We start from the raw sequence: 20,638 nt of genomic DNA, 5'->3' as shown, positions 1-20,638 counted from the left end.
CTCAACCTGATCCTTATTCAAGATCTTTAATGATCCTACTTCTGTCTCCCCCATTCATCTTTATTTGTTGTCAATGAGAACCAAAACAAAATGTGATTGGCTTACACATGAGCCTACACAACTTCTGGAATTTGTTCACACGAGACTTACAGTGAACGGTCTACGTTATTATGGTTAGCAGTTGATCTAAGTGAAACATGTCTTTGTGTTCTATTTACAGTTCAGTGGGATATTGACAACTGACCATATGGCTGGCAAAGAAGTCAGGAGAACTACAGAGATCAACATACCTGTCATGACGTTCAAGTAGACGCCTGTCGGTTTTCATTTTAAGCATGTTCTGGTTTGGTAATTTGATATTGTTTGGGATTTCATGTAAGCTATATCTTATCATACACTGGGATTTTATATTCATGTGAAAATGTTGCAACTTGCTATATAACCCAAAGATAACAGCAAGCATTTCTTATATCTTATGTATTTCACATGTGGTTGAGATGTTTTAAAGTAAGAACATGTGAAATATTTTGTCTGCCTGTGGTTATTCAGATCACCACAACAACCATACAAGAAATCTAGAAGTGTAATCAGAGAAATCCTAAATGCTGTTCTGCAATGGGATATGTGGATTTCAGGTTAAGTTGTGTTTATTGTTGCTTGTGTCACATTTGTGATTATTCAATAATTGGATTTTCTGGTCATTTAACTTTGATTGTATTAACCAAAAACAATATAACAGACGTCAAACATATATTTGAATCACAGGAGATGGTCTGTGGCTTTCTGTCGTATCCACATGATTGATGTGTGTTAATACAAGCTGTTGTTAAACTGAAGAGTATTCATCTATTCCAATGTGATCCTCAACTAAAAGGGATTTTCTCTTTATTTTCATTCAATTTTATTTGTATGTGTTAATTTGGGGGTTTAGGTGTGGGTGTGGGGTGTTTGGTTGTTGAACTGTTGAACTGTATGTGTGCATGTTTAGATATATGTGGTATTTATACACTGTCTAACATCTACCACACCTAGATATAATCTTCAGTTCTCTTATATAATGAACAATTTATTGATGTTCATCATAGTTGGGAAAACATAATGACAAAGTGTGTTACATTTGTTAACACTAGAAGATTGTGGTATCTGTCATGATGATCCATAAACTGTGATCTACTGGAGTGGTATGATTTACCCTCTACAGTGTTACCAAAACTAAATCCTGAACTTCCCGTGCAAGTAAATTTGAGATTGATAGGGTATTGCATACCCGACATTTTAATTCCAACCCTTCATCTGCACTTTCTATTCATTTATTGAGTCTTCAGTCGTATATTCTTTGGCTTGCCAGTGCTGTGTGAAAATCTAAAAATAAATCAGAATATCAACAACACAAGTATTGGTGTTTATTTCAGCAAAGGTTACATCTGTACAGCTGCTTAAGACAACCTGAAATAAAATAAAATGACCTGTCTTTTAGAATTACAAATATAAATGAATAATGTGCATTATACATACAATCAAAACCCATGATAAAACTCTTACACAAGCAAATGAAATAAAGTACAACCCTGTTTGTCACTATACAGATGCCAAGGGGTCGCTGCCTTGTGTTTATCTATGAGACACAAGCTGATCAGCCAGTACTCAATGACCTGACAAATGAGCAGCCTCGACACTGTTCCCAATTTTGGTCTCTAGATGGCAGTAGATGACATGAAATAATACAGTGTCAGTCCCTTCATTCACTCATCTATCCCAGCAGCAGAGAAGAAACCATCTTGGAAGAACACAGGTTTTGACTTTCAAGCACTTTTTCTGTAACAATTATAAAAGTGTTTCAAACAATCTTATCAGTTCCTGGAGTTTGTTGGGCTGTTAGCAAATACATGGAAAACTGACCAGAATGCTGTGATTACACTGCACTGAAATCACAGCTGTGGGAACATTCATTCATTTATCTATCTATTCATTTTTCCATTCAGCCATCCACTCCATGAGGAAAGATCTGCATGTGTGTGTGTTTCATCCATCCCCTCCTCCAGACTTAAAGTGGGTAATCAATTAAATGCATCCTAACCTGTGGCATTGCAAACTATCAATGTTCATTCTATATAGCACCTTCCACAGACAACAGTCACAGAGTGCTTTAAAATGAAAGATAACAAATCAGATAGAAACAAATAAATAAACTAAAACGACAGTTTAGACTGACAGTTTATTGGAAGACCAGAGCAACAGCAGCCCCAATATTATTTGTCCACAAATGGGTTTCAGAAAAAAAATAAGAAATAGCTGATAAAATATACATGAGGAGCACTTTGTTTTGCCTCCTTCTACAAATTAACTAGTTGTGACAAACATCTGCACATTATTCTACACATGTATTCTAACACATTACAGGATGATGGTTATTGTGGTGCATTTGTGGACATTGATAGGTTAGAGTTGCGTGATGAAACAGAAGAACTGCTGCCACTAAAGGATGGTCTTTGATGAAATGAGAAGCTCCTCCTCCTACACTAAGCCTCCAGTCAAGAGAGAAAGTCAGTTACATCATCCAGTAGCTACACTAAACTTTCCTCCATTGAAGTGTTTCTGTCAGTCACTGTGTTGTGAGCCAACAGTTACAACCAGCAGTTAAAACAAGTGCTGTATCCACACTAAACCAGCTTCCAAGATAAATGAAATCCAAGATACTGACACTGATACTAAAAACAAATACATTTACCTTTATTCAGACTGAATCTCACCAAACCAACAGTTCATCAGTTCTACTGGAAATAAATAATCAGTCAATTTCAAGCAATATGATGGATCAACACTCATTGGAGCAGGTTGTGGCAGTTGACAGGGCTCTCACCACAGCAGCCAGAGGCGAACCATTCGGGTTTAAGTATATTTTATTGATCACTTGAAACACACATGAGTAAACAGAAAGTCCAAACCGAAAGGCTCTTCAGCACCGTCTCTCCCAGTGCATCTGAGTGTCCTAGTGTGTCTCTGTGTTCAGTGTGTGTTTCTTCCATGAGGCAGCTCCGCCGCTGCCTTTTAAACCTGAGGATCAATCAGCTAACAGCTCTCACCTGCACTGATAGATCCTCTGTGGTACAGGTGAAGGTGCTCTCCCAGCCCCCTCACCTCCACACAGGTATTCAAGCGAAAGCCATCAGTGTCCCTGTGGCCTAAGTCTGCTATTTACTATACACTATATATTACCCTCATGTCTGTGGATGTACAAGAGAGCAACTGAAACTGATCATGAGCGGTATAGGTGTAATGCTGATCTATGCATGTTGTTAGCATGTGTGTTCATGCATTTGTGTGTGTCTGTATGTATGTTTATGCACTGTACAGTTGACTGTTATATATTAATATTAATATAGACGTATCAGTGGGACAGAGGGAAAAAAGGCAACGATGATGTTGGAGTTGAGAAACAATGTTGAGCAAGATGACATGACACTTGATATCAATACAGCTGCTGTTGTTGTGTACCATATAGATGCACATGCTGGGTTTAAAAACCTGAGGGAAGAGGACTTTACCCGTTAGTCTGATGCTGTGGTGATTTTCGACATGTTTTTTCTTGGCAAGAAACCACGCAAATCAACAACAACAACCCAAGAACAAGTATTGGATATGTAACAGTCTGATATATCTTAGTCCTCTGTACAACAGAGCATAACCTATTGTCTGATTAAACCTATTAAAGACACACAAACACACCAGAAATACCAGAAATGCTCACTGCAGCTCTGGATATTTATTAAATCACCACTAAAAATAGTCCCCAACAAATGTCCACCTTTTTATAGAAAATTACTTCTGCAATACCAGAGTCAATGCACAGGAAATGGATACTAAATAATGCAAAAAATAAATTAGCAAGTTAATGACAATGTAACATTCACCCTCACCCTAAATCCTTGACTATAACCACAAGCAAAACCCTTAGGGTCAGGGTTTTGACCAAACTCAGTCAAAAATTACTAAAAATTAGAAATTATCTTTTTGTAAGGAATGAGAAGAAAATAGTTAGCCTGACAAATACAATTATAAAATGTAATTATTATCTGATCCAGTAGTAACAGCGCCATCAGCAGAACCTGTTTCTTCACCTACAGCTTAGAAACCTCAGCACCTACATCTTGTCAGTCACCATGACTGCATGTACAGCACAATAATGCTGCGGAATGTGAAAAACCTTTGTTTATTTATTCATTGCCTCACACTTCTGCACCTCACCGACCCTGCCTCTGTCATCTGTTGGACCTCTCATGACATTCAGACTGTTGATGGCCAACAAAAAGCTCCTGCTTCCTTGCAAACGGGAGCTGAGCAGCTCAGAGCGAGGGAACCTTGCAGACTGCATGTACATAAGCCTGCACCACTCCTTTCCTATACCATGTGAACAGCTGCGACAGGCACCGTTGCTATGGCAACACGCTCCCATTTTCCCCCCATGATGCTAGATCCATTCAGAATGGAGCTCAGATTGCATGCTCAGATCCGGAGGTGCAGCAGGATGGGAGTATTATGGTATGGATTCCATGCGGACAGAGGCAGGGAGGTTTTCAGCATTGATTCCTATGCAACATACGTATACACACAAAAGCACACGCACAGGAGTCTTTACAGGAGCATGTAGGGCAGAACGTACATATGAGAAATCAATCAGAAGACATCAATGTATGTATAAGACAGAGCTTTGAGCTAAACAGCAACTCACAGCCCTTTTAAATTATGTTCTATTATATTTAATCATTTCTTTCAGTAATAACAACAAGCATCACCAAGTTAGACGCTATGATTTGGGAATTCTTCTCTTTCACCCAGTCTATTTTCTATAGCTTACAGACTCCCTTATTCAACATTGGTCTGTTATGTACATGTTCTATGTGCACACAGTTTCCCTGTAAGATGATGGATTGTTAGGGGCACAGTTTGAATAATCTGGCTCATAGGCACTGAATACTGTATGTGGGTGATCAGGAGGTCAAATGTGGTTGATCATAAGAGGAGAATAGAGATGTATTTAAACAGAGGATTAGAGCCATGGGTTATACTGCACAGGGACATAACCTGTTTTCATGTTCATATGTAGAGCTGCTGTTTAGCTCAAAGCTCTGTCTTATACACACATTGATGTCTTCTGATTGATTTTTCATATGTACGTTCTGCCCTACATGCTCCTGTAAAGACTCCTGTGTGTGTGCTCTTGTATGTTGCATAGGAATCAATGCTGAAAACCTTCCCGCCTCTGTCCGCATTGGATCCATACTATAATACTCCCGCCCTGCTGCACCTCCAAATCTAAGCATGCAATCTGAGCTCTATTCTGAATGGATCTGGCATCATGCTCTTATCTTGTACGACGGAAGTGAAGAACCCACAGAGAATAGTCACCAAACGTGCAGTTCCCGTCAGTGTTGTGAAACTTTGTAGCATCATTCAGCCTCTGGTTTTATGACATTGCAGCATCACCTCAGCAGCTGCTGAACATAATGGAGCATTTAGCTTAACAGTCAGCTATTTTTCCTGCTGGTGGAAACTTCCATCGTGTGAATAAAAACACTTCTCCGAATTAATATTAATGTAACTTTGTGTGATTGTCTGCCAGAGGTTTACCATAAATTATGGTGAACATGTTAGCAATAAGTTGTTCCCTGTATGTCGAAAACTGAGTTTACATCACACAAACAATCAATTTTTCAATGCACTTACTTATCTATTTATTTTGGATTGGTTGTGTAATTTTGGACCTGCATTTGTGTTTGTCTTAATCTTGCACACATTTATTTCTGTGGTATTCCTTTTACTTGGTTAGTGGTTGAAGTGGTGAAAAGATTGTCAATCTTCTTATGTAGTGACAGAAGATGGAACAAGAAACCTGGCTGCCTTCAGCCCGTTCCCTCTTTGGTGGTGTAAATGTAAATTTGTGATCCTTTTGGTAAGATATCTTTGACAGCTAATAATTCATGTTAACTCTAATCTTAAATTAATATTGCAGTAACATTGCTGAAATTAACAAAATTGCAGAGCCTTCCTAATGCACAGCACATGTGATATAGATATGTGTTATAGAAGTAAAGAGGTAGAAAGGACAGATAAACATTTAATTGTATATAAGGGTGTGTACATATGTGTAAAGGATTTCTGGGCTCCACAAGGCTGCATAAAGGAAAGAGATGAATCATACTGACTGAATAATGCCGAAAGAGTTGTGAAGAACTGCACTGAGCAGAAAGAAGAATTTTAAATGAAGAATACACATAATCGAAAAACATAATGAAACACTTAAATAATCTTTTTTTTAAAACAATGCAATTGTCAGGTACAATTATGAAATCTTTGAAATCGCCCACTCATGAACTTTAATTTAATAAATACTTATATACCCTAATCAGAAGTAAGAGGTGAGTATTTTTTTTAATGTTCTCTTTAGAAATGGTTGATAAGTTGCTATTTTTGCTATTTCAATACCACTTTTATTAATAGTTAATAAAACCTTCACTTTGACCCCAAAAAACATCCATCAACCTTGTTTCTTGTATAAATTCTATAAGTTTTCGATCTGAATATTTTCACATTATATTTATAATCGAAATAATTGCTGAAATAATAACTGAAAAAAGAATTGATAAGTTTTGACAAGATAATCTATCACATAACAATAATAATAATAATAATAATTACAACAATAACAATAATATCACATAACAATTTGATGGTAACATGTTCAAATATGTGTTTTCCTTTTGTATTCCATCTTCTAATGTTGCATATTCCAGCCTCAATAGGTGTTTGTTTCCTTCTTTAGCAACTTAACAAGAACTCTCAGCTCTGTGGTTTCGAATTTTTGTTAAGTTTTCCAATTCAACAACAAAATGTAGAAATTTATCTGCAAAAATAAACATTTCAACTGAACAAATTCTTAGAATTGTTTAAAATGAAACTTTTGAGAAATAAGAAAGGACTCACATAGGGGTACTCAAGTATTGAATTTCCTTTGAAATAGGGGAAAGGCCAGAGACCGATTTGTTCACAATTTATATTAATTCCATTTTTTGTTAAAGATTTTAAATAACAGGAAAAGATAGTTAGATATGTATTCCTCACAGGGAAACATTAAATCCTGTTGCAATTTTCAACAGTGTGCAATGATGATCAGATGTCTTATAAATACATGTGTGTTTCAGTCTTCAAACCCCCAGTCTGTAACAAAGACTTACAAATAAAAAAAACTGCAAGTCTGCAGTCTCCAAGCCCAAACTCAGACTGAATATTTGAGAAACACCAGCCATGACTAAACAGAGCTTGTAAAAGTGTCTCTTTAACTCAATGTACATAATGATACAGAGGGTGGAATACTGATGTGTGCCTTTAAGGAGTTAATAGCTTTTAGCCAATCTACAGTATAAAGCACAACTTCCTCATTAACAATGTATGACTTTTAATAGTGTCTTCAGAATCAAACATTTAAAACATGTTGGACTCGTTTGAACTGCTAAGTTTAAATGTTTCCATGTTTTGGAAAAGTAAATACAACTTTGACAGCATATCATTCAGAAATGTTGCTTATATTGGAGCAGTATGTAGATTATCTATAGCTACTGCTATGTGTTAGCATTAATAACTGTTTACTTACCATTCTAGCAGCAACAATGTGAGTTCAGCATCAAGCTTCATTACTTTACTCCAGTTGTGGAAAACAGCATCAATGTTAACGTTTTATTTCTTTCGGTCACTTCTTTACTCCTACTGCAGCTAGCATGCTAACCAGCTAGCCCCGTCCTAGTCTTCGCTCTCCGATATGGAATCACTCCAGTCTCCAGTCTGCCCTGAAGAAGAAGCTGCGCTCAGAGGACGTATTACAACCTCTTGTCTTGTAAAGACAACGATGGTTGACGCTGTTGAAGAGGAACCATCACCACCACCTGCTACCAGCAAGAATCCTTGTTCGCCAGCAGAAAAACTTAGATATAGCACCTTTAACTGCTGTTGCTATGTTTATCGAGTCGTCGGATAATTCAGGAAAGTAAGTAGCAGGGTTAAAGGAAACGCTTACCTTCAAATAAATAACAATGGGAGCTGCTGCAGCCATAGAAGCTTCAATTGAGCTCCTTTTTCTGCAATAGGGATCAAGTATTTACAGTCTTTTTCTGATCGGACAGTGAGTGTTTTACCTCTTACCTGCTGCCGATCTTTTACATTCAGGTTCAACTCCTCTGTGATGCAACTTTCATCTTTCTGTCAAAATGAACATATTGTGCCATTTACTCCCATCCATGTTTGCTTTGGGCCAATGGCAACTCTGACTAGCACTGTGACTTAAAACGTAAATTAGCAGGGATCACTCTGGGCACATTTAGCGCACAGATGATGCTAAGCCCAAGCTGCGAAACTAGGATGACAGTTATCTCAATTTAATTTTGTTTCGAGCAGTAACTGGAATCCATAAGCTCCACCTCAATCATCCAAAATAACACTAATAACAGGTAATGATAATCATTATGATAGATGGTAATATAGGCCTACTGTGGGCACATATACTCTGACAGGGGTCACACAGCACAATGTTTGATATTTGGTTTCTTTGAGAAAATGTTGCTTAAAATAACTTCTGTACTTTTATCGTGTGAAATGTTTTATTGCAGCCCTTTTAGTTCTATACTTGTTCTATTGGCCTATATCTAAATTGATGCAAAAAGGGATCTAAGCAATTATCTCAGGGTGTGAGACCGATGTGGAGAGTCATCCCTGTACTGACAAGGTATCACACTGGGGTTTTCCCAGTTTGCTTTTTTTACTCGATGACATTGGCATGATTGCTGCAGCACAATCACATCATAAATGAAGTGCTTACATGTTAAACAGATCATTAGCAGCAAGCTGATCAGTCAACAGTTCAATGGTATTTAATATAGTTAGAGTGTAGTGACTCATTTCCACCTATAATGACACTGAAATGCTGCTTTTTTTTCGTGTAAATGGATCAAAAATATCATGAAATGAAAGGTGAATTATCTTTAAATTGTCATTGGAGGACACAACATTTTATCTTTGTGTTCTGCTCTTGTTTTCTGAAAAGATATGAATTGATCATTCCAAAAGTTTGCAAGTACAAGAAATAAACAATAATGAGTTCCTTATTCAGATTAGTAGTAACTGTTTTTATTAAAAGCCACCTTCACTAAATACAAATGAAGGTAAACGTGATATGTTGATATTGTTATGATGAAGTAGGCCTATAAAGAGACACTATAGTTTAAGGTAATGTATATTTGGTTTTAATAGTTCATATTTGTGATGAAATGGATGACTATTTTCCCACCTTTTTGTATTTTATTTTATTTCAGTTCCTACAACATGAAAACAAAATTACATAAATGAAATAATATATTGGGTGTGGCAGAAACCAGTAATGGCTTATGAAAACCACACCCATATATCAAATTATAAATAAAATACACAAAAAACAACAAATCTTTAATACAGGTTAAATATTAGTTTAAGCAGACAATTGGACATATATCAGTATTGTGTATTAGTATTATCACTTTTGTTCTCGTATAAATTTAAACCACAGTTATTTATGGAATGGGTCTCCTCAGATTAATTAGCCTTCTTTTATTAGATTATTTGATAGATTATTTGATAGATTGTAGTCAGCAAAATTCTGACTACAATCAATATTACATATAATTACTATGTGATCTTATTTAAAGAAGTGTGAAAAGTATAAGCAATATTTCTCTAATCAAATAAGACAAATTTGAATGTTGTAGGCCTTTAATAATTACTGTTAAAGGCCTATACAAAATACTTATGAATTACTTTGTAGTGAGCAAAACAAAACAAAAACTATCTTTCTTACATGTGTTGAAAAAAAAGGATTGTTGCAGAAATATGTGAGTCATGGGAGAATCCATGCTAGAAAGAGCCTTATTGTGTTGTATGTAATATAATCAGAAACGTGACAAAATGATCCAAATCAATTGAAGCAGGAAGTTGACGTTTGGAAATTCGTTCAAAATAATTCAGTCGGACATATTGGCAGTGAAATCCCCCGCCGCGGAATGTGTAAAGAAATTATTTTTGACCTTTCATAGTTTGATTCGCGGCGTTAATCCTGTCAAGCCCATTAGTTTGGCCTGTCCCGGGATAAATGAAGCTCGGCTTGATGTAAACCGGTCTGGTCAGCGCGCGGCTCTCTCCGACATGTGTGGTCCAGCAGCAGCCTCCCGGGTTAACCCTTTCCCTGGCGGAGGGCGCTGCGACACGGCGCAGAGGGACGGCTGTGATCCGTCCGTCACTCACCGACGCACAAGTAAAAACCCCGATTGTACTCATAGGATTAAATTCGTGTTGTTAAAGCAGCCATTTTATCAGGAAGCGTCACAGAGCGACTCAGCCCCGGCGGTGCCACTGCTCCTAGCCCAACACTTCGCCGAGAGAAATAGTCCCTCGGCAGCACAGAGATAGGCCATTTTGGCGTGTTGCTATGGTTACGTAGTTCTTATACGTCTGAGCCGCAATGTATACAACGCGGACTGATATGCTTTCTGTGGTTAGGTCTTCATAGGTTAATGTTGCATTCACGTAACGCGGGATCAACTTCGAAATGAACATCTCAAATTAAGGCGAGAGACAGGTGAATAGGATCAAAGGAATTGACTGAATATTCATCAGCACAGAACGTCCCCATTTCATCACTCACATCACAAACCATATTTATCCGATTATTGAATAAAGCTTTTGATTCAAAGATCGATCATCTGTTTGACTTATTAGAGCCATAGGGATCTACTGAGGGGATTTTGGATCCCTCTTTTTATCACTCCGTGAATGAAGATTATCAGATTATGAACTTTGATGGTCTGACCATGAGGAAATTCCCTCATTACAGCAGCAGAGAGTCAGAATTAGGTGGACAAAGAACATGTGAAGGTATAAGAATAGAATAAAATTGGCAATCAAATAGAAACTAGAATACAGAGAATAAGTACACATACTCCTTTCACTACAGATGGCAATGTTGTTTGTAAAGAAATATACTTAAGAAACGTTCAGTGGCACAAGGTGATTGTATGAGAGTGTATGCATTTGGGCTTTTTGTATGAGATATACTGCCAAAGCATTTAAAAGGTGTTGTGCCATGTTTTTATCTACACATTATTATATTAATAAAGCTGTGAATGTTATATGAACAATTCCTTTTGTAAAAACATTTCTGAATATTGATAGGGATCAAACTGGACAGTCGATTTTACGTAAGTACTACTTAAGAAGGAATTTCTGTCCCAGAATATGATTTTTCTTTTTAAGCTAATTATTTTGAAAACGGCTTTTAAAGTATTGGTTTTGTAACTGAAACTTACAGACACAAAATATGATAGTAATAAATAATTATACTGGTAATAGTAAGCTCCTAAACAACTAGAAGTTGACTGTAATTGTATAAGCTACTTTTTTTTTACACTGGTAAGACTGCATTTTATAATTTGCATCATCCAGCAAAGAAATAATGCTGAATTCAACCACAAAACCAAAATTAATGATAGTGTTACATGAAAGGTCTTTTTTTCTTACCATATAAATATTTCATTCTTTATTATGAAACTTGTTTCACTGGGCCTATACATTCCTCTCCACCGGATACAAATGTCTCAAGACTGAGAGGGGCGGTATGTTCTTGTAGTTGGCCTATTTTATTCATCAACAGAGAAACTGTGTGTCTGTCAGGACCAACTAAACTGGGGACTGAAAATGAGACGAGACATTGTCCTCAATCTCCTGGATTTCCCATCTTTCTTGTGTTGCATGAATGCAGCACAGGGCTCCAATATTAGGCCCCTCCCTCTGGAATGCCAGAGGGCTGGACCCCGCCCCTGTGCAGGAACACCATTCAAAAACACACTGATGTGAGTGTGGGAGGGGGCACAGTGGGCGGCAGGCATGGCCGAGACCCTGCATGGGCTGAGCCAGCAGGAAGCCTGCAGCTCGTCCAATAGGAAACATTTAAGTGACATATTATATCTGTAGCTCTCATTCAGCCCTTTTACAACTCAATATATGATTTTACACACAGATTTAGTGCTACCTAAATGGTCAGTAAATTATAATCTACTATAGAAGATCCTCCCCGATAAAGATATCACATCTTAAATCAAATATATATATATATGAAATCAAATCAAATGGTTTTGAGCATCAGATTCGTTGCAGACATTCATGTCTCTGTTGCACCATTCACAAGTCACTGGCAAAACACCTTCTCTAGGAGATACCACAATAAATATGAATGAATTAAATAAAAAATCAATACAATTAATTGCATATAAATCAATCAATAATAAATACTCATTTCTATAATCCACATTCAATTACAATTGTTCTCATAGGGCTTAACAAGTTACAACATCCTCTGCCCTAATCCTCGACAAGAGTGAGGAAAACAGGGAGCAAACAGAAACCTCAGAGAGAGTCACATGTGTGGGATCCCTCTCCCAGGATGGACAGAAGTGCAATAGATAATGATTCATTCATGCACAATAGATAAATCGAATGAATTATATTTCATCTTCTGGATTCACACAGCTCACTCTGGGGCTGCTGAGGAAGAATATTGTATCTCCCTTGTGCACAGATCTTCCAAATCCTTCGGTCCACCAGTGTCATTCTTTTTAAGGTAAAAAAAAATTGTTAGGGTTAGTGTTGGTTCTAAAAATACTATGATCCCTGATGCCACAAAACATAGTAAAAGTCTGCTCTATCGTCAGCTGTCTTTAAAAAAGGAAGCAGTCTGGGGTCGAGAGTCTGAAGAGCATATTTCAGGACATAATACATGGGCCATTTCTGTGAAAATAAATAAATACAAGATTATGTTTTTGTTCAATTATGTCCACCCAGGGGTTAAAACAACATTCCAGCCCTTCTAAAAAGATGTAAACTAGACTGACAGTAGAATGCATAGCTCTGCCATGGGCCCTACCTCACAATCCTAAATACAGTGATAAAAAAAAATCCAGGATGTACCCCTTTGTTGAGAGCCGTGCCCAAATTTGTTACCGTTCAGCAGCTGAAAAAAGACTACCTTCCTATTTAAAACCACTAGATCCAGATTTAAATTCTGATCCAAACCAAATTTCACACATTAATAGATATTTGTGCCATAAAGTGTAGAATAGATTCAACATTATTCTCATTTCACATAGAACATGTACAACGAAATATGATTTCTTTCAACAAGAGCCATGCATTATTTAATCAGGTGATTATGTCAAAAATATTTAATATTCTTATTTGGCTCATGTCCCAGCCTTCCACCAAGTTTAATGTAAATCAGTTCTGTAGTTTTTGCATCATTTTGCTGTAAAAAAAAAAATGAATGGGGGTGAAAACATAATCTCCTATTGGTATGGTTGGATCTTATTGGCAGTGTCATATATCATAATGTCAAGCAGTGGTGTACTGGCCATCTGGCACACTGGGACAAATCCTGGTGGTCTCACAAAGAACAGCAGGTGATGGCTGCATGTGTCTGCTATTGTTAAGAATATTTTCAAATAGCTTTTGTGTGAGATTTAGGTTATGAGGAAGCTTTGGAGATTTATTAACAGCAATGAACCCTGTGCCAACCACTGTGATGGTCCCATTTGACAGGAGAGGTGCAGTCTCTTGCAGGAGCGGGGGGAGAACTACTCAAAATAGCTGACATGTAATTCACTGAAGCAGTCAGAGTCTGAGGTTTCTCTCGTGTGACGGAGGGGAGCGGCGGTTGTTTCAACAAGGTTCTGGACTGGGCAGGCAGAGCAGCTGAGGCTGGGGACTGTCACCACACTGTACACCCTGTTGTGGCAGAGAGGACGAGAAGAGCCAGGCCTCATATCCCGCAGTCAGGTGAGCGCTCTGTCGGCCAATGAAGAACAGGAGCAGGTAGCCAGAGGCCACGCCCAGCAAGGGGGGGGGGGCAGTGAAGGAGAAAAAAAAGGAAAAACTCTGCAATACAAAAATAATGAGGTCTGTAATGTTACTTACATGTGATGTTGTAGTTTGTATATTGTGTTCTGTATGTGATATAATTTTAGTCGTCTTTTCTTCATACATTTTATTCTGAACGAAATGCTTATATTCCAACAGTCTCATTTTTTCCCTTTGTCATTATACCTTTGTTCTGCACTATTGAATATACCTGCTAGTCTCCGTGGCCTCTTGACACCAACAGTAATGTTAATATTGGCGTCCATGTTAGCCAAAGCATTCACATTTTCAAATTCTGTGAAATTCATGCAAGACAGATAACGTGTTGTACATGACTGGGTCGTGGAACAGAGGGGAAAAAAAGGTGAAGGGGCCTTCAGCAGTGTGCGCAGCGTGTCCCTCTCTTCTGCTATCTGCATTGCGTAATCTCACCCACCCACCCCCACCTCAAGCACCCATTCCCCATCCCGACATCTGGCTTCTCTATGGCTGCTGACCCCGTGAGGTCAGAGGTCAGATGGTGTGGGAGGGATGGGGGGAGCGGTTGCAAATAGAGTTTCCTTTTCAGTGCCAGTGAAAAGCTTCTTAAAGGGGGCTGAAAATAGTGTTAATGATAAATATTATATATATATATATATATAGAGAGAGAGAGAGAGAGAGAGAGAGAGATTGATTGATTGATTGATTTAACACATTTATTCTTATATATTATACTATAGTTGGTATTACACAATACTACGCTAAATGTTGTTGTTTGGTGATATGAGCACTCCAGAACCAGTGTTCACTAATCAAAGCATAGTATTGCAGAGTATTAGTAATCATATAAACTTTTAAAGGATATATATAATTTAGGTCACAGGTTGTAAAACACACAATTTAAACCACATTATTGAAACACACATACAATTCACTACTTATTACTTGACTCTTGTTCACTGGCCAGCTGCGATGATACTATACAACATGCTACTCATACACTTCATGTTATTTGTTGCTAATGGATAAGCTGTTGCTTCTGCGGTCTTATCAAATAAGTCCAGTTTGTTTGAATCACAAGTTTAAAAGATGACAAAGAGCTGTGAGGTTCAGATGTAGTCCCGGGGGGTGTCCTAGGACCCCTTGTGCTGGGAGTGGCCTGGCATGTGTGCTCATCCTGAAAATTTCCCAGGGCGTTTCTCACCCCAGCGGGGAACTGTTGCCACAGAGCACCCGATCATTTGTGGGGCGAAGTGAACAAAATGTGTTGCTGTCTGTGTTATCACTGATATTACAGATCAATGTGGGAAAGTATACTAGCTATGGCCGTAACTCCAAAGATTCTGGTGACACTGTCGATGTCGATTGCGGAAAGATGATTCCTAGATCCAAAAGCAAACAGTTGATCTAGACTCTTTTTTTAAAACAGAATTATTTAATGATACCAGTATTTTGTTCTGATGTTTTTGATCACAAGTTCTTGTGTCCAAGTGTGTGATCTTCACTGTTTTCTTGTCATTGTAAGAAAAGGCAGTGTTTGGTATGTTGAGGCCCTAAGGCACCCCGGAACACCCACACAGGTATTTTTCACTCATACTACCTGCGTAGACTAGGTCAGCGTAAACAAACTGAGCTTGTCTGATGCTAACCTCACTTTCCTGTTTGGAAATAACAATACTCAAGTACCTGTGCTCTAACAATATTTATTTGCTGCTAGTTTAATTTGAATGCTTTGCAGAGTACAGCATGCATATTCCTATATAGATATGGATGAAGTATACATGGATTTTTCTGTAACCTAAATCATTTAATTAATATAAAAAGTTTAAAGGTTCCCTCAACACATCTGCAAATTATTCACAATGTAGATTTAATTCAATTAATTTCATACTCACAATATCTGCCCGTGTGATCAAACATATTTACGGTTGTGTTTAGACACTCACTGTGCTTAATTGAGGTTAGGATTTGAGGAGCATCAAAAGTGACTTTATCTTAAAATAAATATTAATAATAATTACAGCGTTAATTTATTTATTTATCGATAACAGAAAGATTGTCATTTTAAATATTACATTTTTGAAACAGTAAAGAAAAAGTTACTTGAAGTAAAAGACGAGAACACAGTCTTTTCCCAACCTGACTGTTTGTTGCTTGAGCCAGAGAGCTGGGGGTCAATGTCTGTTCGTTGTTGTGTGGGTGGGAGAACACTTATAAAGGATTTGGACTTCTGATTCCCCATTTGCACCACATTTATAAAGAGGTCTGTACAACATGACAGATATAATATACACTATGAATATGACAAATGTTTGGAGGACAGACAGCAATATCTAGATGGCTTTGGTGCAAGTATTTCAGATGTCCAGACATTGATGATGCACATCTTTCTGACCATGAGCATGTCAGGCAGGATATGATATGTGGGTATTGAGCAGAAGTAAAACAATATACCTCATTATTCTGCTACAAAAATAAAAAGCTGCCACCAGCATAAAGATTATAACTTATGAAATCGACAATTGTCAATTGTGTTGATGCCATTTGTGTATTATAACAGGAAATAAACAAGAATAATCTACAACCAACTATGTTTTCTCGTGACACTACCAGAGCTACAAAGAAAAAACAATCACTAACACTAAATCTCACTGTGGGAGTTAAGGGGTAATATCCACAGGCCAACAAGCACATTCACCATCTTTATCTGCTACCTGAATGAATCTGGTGACACCTCAACAGACACTTCAGCAATCCTCTGCATATGTGCTGCAGTTTGGAGGATAATGTGTCAGGGGCAGCAGCTACGTCCAAGAGCTATCGGTGTACACAGGTTTGTACGGGTTAGAGGCACCGAACAGTTTCAGTAGGCCTAAGGGGGAAAGGTATCAGTCAGCCCCCACCTGCACTGCTTAAAGCTCAATGTACACACAACTGAGTGAGTTCTTCACACTATCTAAAGTTAATGTTTCCATTTTTATATAGTCACTTTGGTGACATGTAAAAGGCGAGTAAAGGCCTAGGGGAAAAGCCTTTGTCAGTGTTAGACGAGTTGTCAAGCGTCGGTTTCGAAAACTTGATTTCTAACAAACTCACAGAAATACCAGTAAAAACATTTAAATTTTTATCTCAGGCCATCACTGGATGGATCCTTATCATTAAAAACGGTTCTTGACACTATTTGTCAATTGTGTGAATACAGTATATTTACTCAAATACACTTTTGAGGTGATGGCACTTGACTTGAATCGTTTTATGTTCCTTTATACTACTTTTTTCCTCTGCTTATTGACCAGCTGCTCTTTTAGCTACTTTGAAGATTAATATTTTACACACAAAACATACAAAAGACCTATATGGCCCAACAGTACTGTACAAGGTAGTTCAAATCATTATTATAATTAATACATTAATAATGCTATTATTAATAATAATAATAATAATAATATACGTTACTAATGAAATAACCAAATTCTCATTATTACAACTATTTACTACAATTTGAAGTTTGATGTATAGTTTTCTTTGAATCGTTCAGTTACATGTTTAATGCATCTTCCACACACTGCAGAAATTTTATTTTTCAATAAATGGTATAAAGTAAAACAGAGAATAATTTGCTGAATATCAAAAAGTGATAGGAATATCTGGAATATTTTAGTGAACTTAAAAAAATTGTGTTTAATATTTGTAAAGTTAAGACCCTTTTTTGTCTTTGTTATTACAACCAGGAATCCTGACATATTTTTATAATGCATGTAAAATAATTATACATACAGAAAGTGAATGGAACAATTGAATCTTATCTCAGTCTGCAGGAAACCACATGTTACAGTTATCTCAAAGTTTTTGTATTACACGCCACACCACTGAGTACCAGTACTCCCAACGTGATACAGAAAGCATGCTACTGCTACTAGTAGAAGTACTTGTGAGACAGTGATCCTAATCCTAATATAAGTGAGACGGGTGAACTCTGAGGGCTTGTTGCTCAAAGACTTTTCAGCAACAGACTCTTCAGCGGATATTATGCTCATGGGACAATCTGTATGTTTTAATCTGGGCTCATTCTGATTAACCTACAACTGTTCTCTATTGTGTCGGTCTGACACAATGATTCCCCACACTGAGGTTGCAGAGTCCCCTCCAGGAGCGGTAGGCCCACTCTCTCAGTTCATTACAGGGCCTAAGTTGTTTTACTGTGAGAGCCAGAGGTGTGTCCTGCTGCTGCTGACTGGTCACATGACTTGCATCGGGGGCGGGGCCAGGACCAACACAAGCTGTCGGTCTGAATTCTTTCAGCTGTGACTGGCTGAGAGCAACAATGTGACACTGTTGAGCCATTTTTGTTTTCCTTCCTCTTCTAACTTGACAGGACAGTGGTCACTGTGAATGGCAAGCAGCCGGTGGGACTCCATCAAGGCTTCACAGACACTAACATAGATTCAATATGGGAACAGCTAACAGAGCCAGGATGGAAACGTACAAGTTCTGCAATAGAAGAATTTCATATCCTTATATCCTATTACAGAGTTAGCAGGAAGATAATATATATATTTTCAACATGTTTTTTGTACATTAGCAACTGTGCATCACAGTCTGAGAGGGATTCATTATAATTTGCATGATTTGCTTGGTTATCTAAATGTTACTAAAACTGAATTAAACTAATTTAAAGTCACACCATCAACAGTGAGCTGGAAGCCAATTTTAGGATTTGACAGGGTTTTTACGAGTGAACCCACCAATATCAAAGTTTGTCGCTTTAATAGTAGATCCTAATTTCAGTCATATTGAGCCTTACTATATGAATAGATAAATGCTTATATAAATGTTGTAAAGTGCACATGGTCCGTCCTTGAATCTTTCTTACTTGAATAAGAATTTTCTACGATGTAGAAGAAATATTCAAGGTGTTACTGTGGTTTTTCTAATAATTTCTCACAAAACCACAAACCACAAAACTTTATAGAAATAAATATTTGTGATTGGCTGACATCTTTAAACAAATACCTGTGGTGTTGTTGCAGTAAGGACACAAGTGTTTCCCTCAACACGGTTAAAACATGTGACCATATGACCTTATCTCAACAGCTACACTTGCAGAGGCCTGTTTGGTCCACTGAGGGCTCTCCGCTGAGATGAAGGAAAAATAACTTCATAAATTAATAAAGAAGAAATCTTCTGTTGGGAAGTCCACAAATATCCCTGAACACACAAACCCTTCAACAGGGCAAACTCTCCAAATGGTATGCTTGACAATGTTTTTTATTTTGCAGGATGAAATGGAACATTTTAAGATTATTCTGTTCTGTTCTGTTATTCTGTCTTTCAAAATTTGAGTGTAAAAATTTGTCTGCTTAAAATGTTTGGGGGGAAAAAATCAATGAGGTATGGTGGAGGACCACAGAACATTTTGTACTAAAGGTTACATGTGTAAAAGGTGAGGAGTTACACTCCTGCTACCTGCGTATGTCAACTTGTGCACTGTGCAATCTGTTGCACAATTTTCAGTAAAAATTAACCCACTGCATGTTGCCTGCGCTGACAAACAAGTTTGGACCCTGGCCATGCATGACACAGCCTGCACTCAAAATGCAGTGTCTAATTGAGTTCTCCACAGTGTCGGTCAGCACAAAAACCTCGCGAAAAACTACTTAATTTCATTGTTAATTATTTAAACTGAACTATTATAGAATGTTATAGATCAGGCAGAGGTCATATTTGAAGTTGACGTAAAGATGCTGGAAAAAAAACAAATTATTGGAGGTGAAGTGTCAGTAAGAACTTATCATTGTGCAGGGAAATGTCTCAAACACTGTCTAAAGGTAAATTTAAGGGGAATAGTGCAACAAGGCACACTGATATCTTTGAGAGGAAAACCTGCAACTTTTCTGAAATAAAGACAAACAGCCTTGTTTTTCATTTTAATGAGACTATGTTTTTGTGTTTGATTAACTAGAAGGTAGCATGAAATAACCCTAAATGGGAACATTGGCCTTGACAGTGATCAAGTGTGACTTGATCTAATTTTGAAACATATAAAAACATAATGAAAGAGACATGCAGGAAAGTCAGGTCATGATAGTGATTAGAAATCTCTTAAAGACTAACACTATAGATTAAATCTGATCTGCAGTAAAAGAAAAGTATATGTGCTGCAGTGTATTTCACACTAAAAGGCAACAACACAAGCCAATATCACAAATTAAACTTCCCTAAAAGCTAGAAAAATACTTTTCGAAATATGTGTTTTTTTTGTTTTGTTTTTTGTGAGTTGTCTCTAAAGCCATCACTTAGCGTATTTCTGTGGTGGATTAACAAAATTCAAGATATTACCATATGCATGCTGCAATTTTCATTGTTAGAAACATTATGTGCTCTGTATCTCCTTACCCCACAATTCAGTCGAGCAATTGTCAAATTACCACGTTATTATTCATAGCAAACAAACGTGTCTGCTCGTTATTTTTACTTTAAAATTCAACCAGATTTTTTTTTCTATTATTTTTTTTGTAAACTTTGTGATCTGTGTAAGAATCTGTACAGACTGTGAGTGTTGAATCACCAGAAAAATGGGAAACTGTATTCAGTAGAAACGATCCCAGTCTAAATGATTGGGAATTATTATTTATATTTTTATGTATTTATTTCTATATTGATCCATATGGTTTCC

General features: G+C 37.3%; 1 protein-coding gene across 3 annotated transcripts in view; it reads left to right on the top strand.

Annotated features, from left to right (window-relative positions):
* The window catches only part of LOC138407521 (uncharacterized), a 40,452-nt gene extending 38,986 nt beyond the window's left edge, over positions 1–1,466 (top strand). For all 3 annotated transcript variants that reach the window (XM_069524356.1, XM_069524355.1, XM_069524357.1), the window contains one exon: positions 221–1,466. The gene's annotated coding sequence lies outside the window, so the exon portion shown is untranslated. The remainder of the gene's footprint in view (positions 1–220) is intronic.
* The last annotated feature ends 19,172 nt before the right edge of the window (positions 1,467–20,638 follow it).

Source organism: Paralichthys olivaceus, chromosome 4, assembly GCF_024713975.1.
Source record: "Paralichthys olivaceus isolate ysfri-2021 chromosome 4, ASM2471397v2, whole genome shotgun sequence".
NCBI classification, from domain to species: Eukaryota; Metazoa; Chordata; class Actinopteri; order Pleuronectiformes; family Paralichthyidae; genus Paralichthys; species Paralichthys olivaceus.
The sequence above is the reverse complement of the archived record's forward strand: the minus strand, read 5'-3'. Positions and strand labels throughout refer to the sequence as shown.